Genomic DNA, 9424 nt, shown 5'->3' with positions numbered 1-9424 from the left:
CCAAGGCAATGTGGACCAATCCCTTGTGCTTTTAAAAGAAAAGCAAAAAAACCCAAACTGAACTCAAGAATTCCTTGGTGACACAAAAGAAGTTTAAACAGTAAATTTCTGTCATCATAAACCACAGTTCATAGCATGATGGAAGTTTGGCTTGTCAAAGGCTGTGAATCATTTGTGGAGTTTAAGCAAGTTTTTTGTTTTTGTTTTTGTTTTTGTTTTTTTGAGTGATTTACCAGCTTGCTCCTGTTGGCTCTCGAGCTGCAGCACACCAATGATCTCTGAATAACGTTCTGTTTTTCAGACTCTGTGGAGACTGAAGCCCAGTTTCCTCACCCTAATTGAGCTCTTTGGTTATGGCATAGCAGTGTCTCTCTCTTTCTCTTTTGCATCACTGCCCAGATTGACTGGGAGTCATGCCAAAGGGGGTGCCCCCTTCTCTGCAGTGTTATCATCTGACGCTAATGTTGAAGCTTTGTGCAGTGACGTGACTACCCTGTTTAGAAAGATATTCATGGTAGTCACAGATGTTGTTTTCTCATAAATGTGCAGGATATGCTGAAGTTTAAGATCCTGTGCTGTATTGTACTTTGACTCACTTGAATGAGTGGAGAATGTGGGGCGAGAGGCCTGTTTTCCTTTCTAATCAACTGCCTGGTCCATCTAGAGCCAGACTAAAGGAGGGCCTATCGAGCAAGCTCAGGCTGCTGACTTAGGAGTCTTGTGCTTGCTGGTGTCTGGGCTATTAATAGAGCTAGCCTGAGAATTCAGTCTAAGGTCAGCAACAGATTCCTGCTCCCAACTAATCCAAGGGAACAAGAGGGAAAAGTCCCTCCTTGAAATTATTCATTTTTCACTTCCACTCATACAGGATGGCCTCACTGTGGGGTAGAGGGAAGCCACACTTCTGCAGATTTCCCCGCCCAAAGTGCCAACTGTTGTCCTGCTGTCTCGATTTGCTGAGTGCTTTAAGCTTTTCAAGTGATTCAGAGTGGAACGTGCTGCAGGATGCAACCTGAAAATCTCAGCTTCTTTTCTGTCTTTGTAATTCATGATGCTACTTTTGTCAGTGCACTGCAGATCAGTTTTAAATCAGAACAACTTTAATAATTGTTTGGAAAACGACCAGAGTGAGGCACAGACACCACCTAGGGTGTTTGACCATCAGCTAAGCATTCAGGAGTGAAGACCAAGCAGCAACCTCTTGGAAAAATAAAGCCAACATAGAAGTTTAAAAAGAGAAACTGCAGTTCTTGAAGTGGCAACTTGAGATTGACCAAAGACAGTCTTATAAGCATCCACTTGGATGCTGGTGTTGTGGGGGTGGCGGCCATAATGTTCACAAATCCCATAGCTATGCACAGCCCACCACCTGTATAGTGTAAAGTTCAAATGATCGACAGGGCCGATGCTGTGAGACCATGATGAATTTACACTAGTTATTAGAAGGCACAAGAGGTCAGCTTGTACCTTTCTGCGCATGCTCTCCCCTCCTTGGGTTCCCTTTAGCTACTCCACAGTCAAGTAACATGTATGTATGATAGGCTACAGATTTCACTAATTCCATTCAAATAATATTATATAATATCATATATCATCATATAATATGCTACATTCATGAGTTTATTTTGTTTTGTTATGTTGTTGTTGTTGTTTGTTTTAAATATACAGTCTGCACTGGTAGCGTTGCATTATCATTAGCCTGGCATTATCACAAACTGGCTTCCAATGAATCAATTCATGCCACCAGTGTATTTAAATCCTCTTTGTGGTCAGCCAGTTGTGCCTTACATGCGTCTATTTCAGCCTTTACTGGTGCGATGGCCTGCTGTATTTCTGTCTTTAGGGAGGAAACCTCCGGCTGGATCACTCCCTTTACAACTTTGCTGATATCTTCCAGCATGTTTCCATGAGTGTTAGCCTCGTCAGAGTCATTAGCCTGCACTTTACTCCCTTTCAGAGGCATTATATGGACAAATATGACTCACGGGTGCCTAAAGTTCTTATGCTTTGCAGTCGTTTCAACGTGGGATAAATTGAGGACAGAGCTGAAGACTTCATCAGTATATCATACATTTTTAGGACTTTGTGTTAAGTACGTCTACCCCCAATATAGTCTGTATAAGGATGCTCAGTAGCGGCCATGAGTCTGGTCAGATGTGTTTGAGACTGTCTTCAGTGTTTGTAGTTGTGGAAACACTTGCATACATGTGATGTCTCATTACATGTTCGTAGGTAAGCTAACGATTTTCATTAAATGTGATGGAACTGTGCTTTTGTTTTTTAGTACATTTTCATTATCATTAAATAAATAAAATAATGAGAGTAAGTTGGAGTTTTTTTGTTGTTGGTTTTTTTTTTACTATTTACATTTCCTTTAACAATTTATATAAAAACAGGCAACCATAGTTACCCGAACTGTGGCATTGCGTTTCAATTGTTTCTTGTCTAAATACTCAGTTTGCTCCATTTTACAGATGTGGTTGACTGGATTATTGCTATTACTAGAGCACAGCTGCTGACTAGATGATGGCAGCTTTGTCAGCAATCTGTCCGCTCGTACAGACGGATAAACAGACACACAAGGCTCTGCTAACACGAGCACACAATCACACACATCTGGAGCTTCCAGCTTAACTCAGAGCCGCTGTCCCTTAAACAAATATAAACAGAGGACCACTTATTCCTCCCCCACATATGGCTGTATCTAACCATGATGCCCCTACCAGATTAATGCCCACACTGACACACTAACACCCAGTGATGTACACATTACAATTGACCCGAAATCAGTATGATCATTATTAACTATCTTTGATTTGGCAGCTTTTTGTAATAACAGAAATCTTTTTGGTTTATGAGGTTTTTTTGGGGTTTTTTTTGTTTGTTTTTTAGATGACTATAGTGAGTGTGCGTGCATTTTTTTTTCTTCATTATGGACATATTAAACTTTTCCTGGCTGAGTTGAATGAACTGCAGGAATGTGAATGACTGTATTTCTTATGCAAGCTGATCATTTTTGTCCTTTTGGGGTCATGCCTGTGAACGATGGAGTGAACAGAGCCAAAGGGGGAATAAAATAACAACAACCCCTGTGGACAATTTTGAGATGTTTTTTTCATTATGAACCTCTGCATTGCTCAAAGCTTTTTTTCTCCCCCTCCTCTCTTCCCATCTTCATGTTACTGTTATTAATTTCTTCTAACTTGCCCTTCACCCACATCCTTCGCTCCACATCACTGTCACGTTGTCCCACAGTCGCTCAGTCACCATTGAGCCAGTCATCATCCATTAAGACCCAGGGCTGTTAGGCAGTCAGTGAGTTCAACTGGGACTCACGGAGCTGAGCGTTTCAGACTGCAGCTCCCAGAATGCATTCTCACAGCCACAGATGAGTCAGGGTAAGTGGGGAAAATCAGCTCTGTTACTAGTATTTAGCATTGTGCCTGTGCCAGTTGAGAAATTATTCATCCAGGTCAGAATTCACTTTATCTCAAAACTTTGCCACTGCCGTGCCAGGCTCATGTATTTAGTTTTGACTGCTACAAATAAAAGCATTTGGTGATTAAAAGGAAAATTTTCCTTCCCCAACTAAATTAATCAGATGTTAATGAAATTTTTTTATAGTGCTTCTTTTTCTTCCTGCTTCTTTTTCTTCCTGCTTCTTCTTCTACCTCATTCTTTTTCTACCTCATTCTTCTCCTACCTCATTTCTCTTCTCCTACCTCATTTCTCTTCTCCTACCTCATTCTTCTTCTTCCTCATTCTTCTTCTTCTACCTCATTCTTCTTCTCCTTCTACCCCATTTTTCTTCTTCCCCATTCTTCTTATTCTTATTGATGAAATCCTAAATACATGTGTATGAAAAGGGACCAGATTTATTTTTTTTTTCCACAGCTGTGTTAGTGCCACTCTCACTATGTGCACTCACATGTTTTCTTTCTTTTAGTACACTCGATTCTGGCTTTGCTCAACTGTACAAAGGAACTTTCTGATGGTGTGAAAATCATAAAAACATAAACACAAGGAGGCCTTAGAAAATTCTTTTCTGCTTTTTACTGTTTTTCCACAGAAACATGGCTGTGACAGTTACTGAGTTATGATTGGCAGGCAAGAAGCTCGTAATATATGTCAAACTCCTGTTTGACGTTTATGGCTCAAGTGTTTTCACACCTACAGCAATCCTAATATAAAACTCTTGTCTTACCCCATCTGTTCAAATCAAAGTGTTCATGCCAAAGGTTTCAAATACCGAGGTTATCCTATGTATAAGCAATCCCTGTTAATCTAAAGTTCAGGCTCCAGACTGCTCTAAACACTTTGTGTTAGACAATCCCTGATAATTGATCCCTGACTCCTCCAGTAATCCCAAGTATCCTTGGGCGAGGTACTGATGCATTAATCAGAGTGTGAGTTTGTGAATGTTTCAAAGCACTTAGGTATAGATAAAAGCTCTGAGTGTGTGCATGAGTGGCGGAATGATACTTGTAGTAAGAAAGCTCTTTAGGTGCTCAACTAGCAGAAATATGCTCTGTAAGAACCAGTCAGTTTATCAGTGACCATAATCTTAATGTGGTTATCTGAAACACACAGCTCCAGCTGTGACCACAGCAGACTCACCTGGTGTTAAAATCTTTACTCAGCTTGTTTCAGAGAGTAGATGTGCCCTTTAGTTTTTAAATGCTGCAGTTTAATTCAAAAGTCGTCACACCAACATATCATTATCACAATGATATTATTCATTTAAATCCGTTGGACGCGGGTTCTTCGTTAAACTTCACACTGATACCCGGCAGGGTGTTGCTGAGTTTGTGCCATTTCCTTTTGACACCTCATTTATTTTAGGTGTGAGCACTTGTGACATACACCATGTGCCACACAACCTTCAGTGTGCAAGAGTGGTGCAGCACTCTCCAGAAAGCCTAAGCAGTGCTCTTCTGCAGTTGGTGTGCTGTTTTAGTGCTTCATAGATAATTGAACAGTAAAGCTCTGGGAAATATTCATTGAATATTTAAGCAATGCTGAGTTTGTAGAAATGAAAATATGGCCAAGACAGAAGGGTAACATTGACACAGCAACATCAGTCTGTTTAACTCATCCTATGAGCCCTAATGAACTACTGTGCTCATTAGAACTGTAACAATTCTAAAACCAAGACAAAAATCACAACACACAAGTGCCCACAATATGGTGTTGTTGTTCAACCATTAAATCGTTAGCTCATTCAGGAACAAGTAAAATGTATAGTAATCCTTTTTTTTTTTCTTTTTTTTTTTTCCCCGCTAAAGAAAAACCAGATTATGGGCCAAGCGATGATTTTGTGTAAGTGAAGGAGCAGGCTACACCCTAAATAAGTCTCATCATGCCATTTTGAATGGGCCCGAACACACTGCCCTGAGCACCAGGTGCCAATAATAAACAAATTGGAGGCAAACGCTCTGAATCCTCTGCACCTCAGTACATAAAGTGGACTTGTTATGCTAATCTCCAACTCCATATTTACTTTGTTTGAGTCTGCTAAAGTAGCTTTGCATGATCCACAGTTCAAAATAATTCTTCTTTGTTATACTGGGCCTTGCTGCAGCCCATCAGTTCATAATTTGTCTGAAACAAGTCATTTAGTTCCTCCTCTGTTAAGCTAACTTTCTTCTCATTGGCTGCCCTCCACAAACAGAAGGACTGAATATTAACAGAAGTGCCATATTAGCAAAATCCCCTCTCTATGACATCATCCAGAGCCAAGAGAATAAAAAAATCTGTTTGAAACCTGGTGTTTGAAGCAATCTGAAGCCTCAACCTTGACTCGCAGGGATTATTTGAATGTACATTGATGTTGTTGTTGTTTTTTTAACTTTAGCCATGTTTAATATGGGGATCAAATATTAGACAGGAGAAATATGATAAGTGGTTTGTTATTTGTTGTGTTTATTATTAATAATTGTATTAGTTGTTTAATAATGATCACCTAACACAGTAAGAACATCCTTTATATGTAATCATATTTTACATCTTGGTCACAAAAAGAAAAGCAGACACTGCAGGCTACTGAAACATGTTAAAATCTAGTTGGTTATGTCTGCATGCCACATGCAACCTCTCCATCCTGCACCTGAAATGGAACATGTGGGTTAAATGAATGTCCAACACACTTACATCAAAAGCTCTTAATGTTTAATGCTTTGCAGACTGGTGTTTTTTAACCCAGCTCCCACTGTGCTTTCTTTCTGCCGGACACTCACACTCACAGCAGATCTGTCCCACTGCTGCTGCTCGTTTTGCATTGTCACCGACAGCCAAGCCCGTGGTACGGCAAGCGTCTGTGTGCACCCTCACGTTAATAATGTCTGGCTCTAAGACTGTGTAGCTCTGCAGAAACTGGAAGCAAAAAAGGTTTGTACGTGCAGGTTCTGGAGCCACTCGTGGCTGATCGCTGTTCTCTGCTGGGTCCGTTTTACGTGTGTGCGCGCACGACTTGGCCATCTGCAGAATGGTAAGTGTAGCGTGTCATCCGTCATCTGCATTGTGATGAGAAGTGAAATAAGCTCCGTTAGACAGCACATCCCCTCTGTCTCAGAGCTCCTGGTAATCTGTTGTTGACATTGACAGTGTCCTCTGAACCCAGTCAGGAGCTTTTACTGTGAGAACTGTGCTTTTAATAATGTGCATGTCTTCAGATTGATGTGTTCACTGTAGTGTTGATACTGAGGTCACGTGGACGTACAGTAGTGGCTCTTTTTATCTGTGTGCTCCTGGGTGCCAGCCGTGCTGCTGGCAAGACCGACATCTGTAAACAAGAGGTTAAAAAAGTACGTGCCAGTGGAGTGTGAGTTTCCTGTGAAGGTTTGAATGCTCGTTAGTCAGCACAACGTATGTTTGAGCTCCATCTCTGGCGTCACAGATGAGTCAGTTGGCAAGTTGACCCGTTTGTGTTGAGGTTTGCGTGTTTTTTGTGGTTCTTGGTGTGTTTGGGCATCAAGATTAGAGAAGCGGATTACATCCGTGAGAATGAGAACAGATGGAAAGAGAAGGAGGAAGGGGACAATTATGTGTAGTTCATGTTGGAGCCCAGGCAAGTCAGGCACCACCCGAGCCACCGATGCCATCTGGTGAGGATACAAGTTGTGGATTGACACACATGTGAGTTCATAGTGCAAATTAGCAGAATCATCTTAACTTACTGTTATTCTGACCTTGTCTAAACATAAATCTGTTTTTACAGACACACTGCTTATTAGACTCTTTAGATTATTAGAAATCAGTTCCATCTGATTGGCTGTTTTAAAGGCTCAGACGTAACCACTGTGATTTCCAGCATGACTCTGCAGTTTTATAACAGCTTTTAGCTTGAATGAGGAGGTCATTTTTATCTTAAAACTTAAAGATCAATCAGAAGACAGAGTTGAGCTATTTTATATGCTGGCAGCTTCTTAATCCTATCATGCCTCATGTGGAGTGTCTGGAGTATCAGTCACAGGTTCAGCTTGTCAATCAGTCCTGTTATAGGAGCATAACGATCTTTGCTGTATAAGATAAACAGCTCAGTCAGCAGGGAGAAGACCTCAGGAAGCTCAGAACATCTGGGAAGAAAATCAAGGTAACTTTGCACTATTGAGCACCTATTTGAGCTGCTCTATTTTGAGATAAAAACTATTAAGTTATAGTATATTTATCTCCTGAGTAAGTCCAAAAAGGTCTACAAACCAAAGGATATTTCCAGGATAGGATTTCTAAAGTAGCGCTTTCTTTGATTCTCTCACATACCCAGACTGCGTCTGCTTGATAACACTTTTAAAAGTTTTCTCACTTCAACAAAGCACTGTGGTTCTGTATAGTGTTGGTGTGAATGTATGAGTACTGTGACATTGGCACTGTAGTTTGAAAGTTTTTTGCAATATTGTTATTTGCTGACCAACAAACTTTTACTCGTCACCTCACCATAAATTCCCCAATAGCAGACCTTAGACCATAGTATATAACCGCATGTATACATGTGTGCAGGCATGCATGTTTCAGCATTCATAATTTCATCAATTCTGACAAGATTCCCAACACCAGTGACTGAAATGCAGCTCGAAACCATAACAGAGCCTCCACCTGACCTCCTCTGTACCTATTGAAAACAATTTAAGCAAAAACATTTGGACTCGTGACTCCATCAGACTTGTTGTCACTGATTTTTAAGGCCGCCTTCTTCTGGAATTTGGCAAACCTTAGCTTTTTCTGTCTGTTTCAATTCCTTATGAATGAGTTCTTGATCGCCATATTTCCACCAAGTTCATTTCTGATGAGGCCTTGCTGAACAGCTGATGGATCATTTTTCTGTTCATCTGTTCTAGACAGCTGTCTAGTTTCCTCTCTTTGTTCTCTTTTTTTTTTAACATTGCACATCTGCTGAGACATGCTAAGGTTTTGGCTAATAGCTCTTTGGGAATCACCTTGTTGGTGCAAAAATACTATTTTATGCCAGGCAAACTGCTATCGTTCGAGATTTTGATAACGTGTTCCCATTTATTTCATATGTGATTGTGTGACAGGCTGCTAGTAACAAAGTGTCTAAAGTTACAAATTTCAAATTTGATCTTTGCATGTGGGAACAACAACATTTCCTTTGATCCTCTGAAAAGGGTCAGGCACAAGGACCGGACTGAAAACTAGTGGAAGCACAGTCAGCGTTCAAAGTAAAATGTTAAGAATTTCGGAAAGTCTGCAGAACTATTGCTCAAGACCATTTGACCTGTGGCCTGAGACTTTTCCACAGTAATGTATCTTCATAAAGGTCAGTTACAGCAAATGATCGTTTCAAATCAATTCCACTTTACTTTCTTGGGACTCGAAAATAAAATTTGCTCCTACCTCAGTGTTTACTATCCACCAGTGGCTGCTGGTTTGAGTTATACGTTTTGACTTTCAACAAAACTTTGGGAAAACAAGCTCAAATTCTACAAACTATAAGCATAATTTAACTTAGCAGTAAAAGAGCAGGCTGTTAAAGTGAACCACAGATTATTTCCTGGGAAAGCATTTTGCCTGTAGTGCACAGTTACACTTCAGTCTCTTAACTGTTTTATTCATACTGCACATGATGTAATGAATAATCAACCTCCAGCGCTGCCTGCTCCAGGGTTTTTACTAAAATAGTAATGAATCTGGGAATAGTTAAGCTACTTGGTGTTTCCATTTGATTTCCACCTTTGGGAAGGTTGGGAACCCAGTCCAGACACTGATGCAATTTCTCTTATTGAATCTGTCCTAGACACAATGCCAACAGTGTTTCAGCAGATCTGTGGCTCCGACTCCAGACTCCAGTAGCGTTGTGATAAGACCCAGCAGGAGCCAAAAATCACACAAGGTGGTTTTTGTGTTCGTGTAATGTGGGAGCTAGACGGGCTGGAATTCAGTGCAGCACAAGCGAGGCCGCACAACAAAC

This window comes from Copadichromis virginalis, linkage group LG14 (genome assembly GCF_057382275.1).
Source record: "Copadichromis virginalis isolate Kocher_CV1m ecotype Utaka linkage group LG14, C_Virginalis_male_GT1.1, whole genome shotgun sequence".
Classification (NCBI taxonomy): Eukaryota; Metazoa; Chordata; class Actinopteri; order Cichliformes; family Cichlidae; genus Copadichromis; species Copadichromis virginalis.
The sequence above is the reverse complement of the archived record's forward strand: the minus strand, read 5'-3'. Positions refer to the sequence as shown.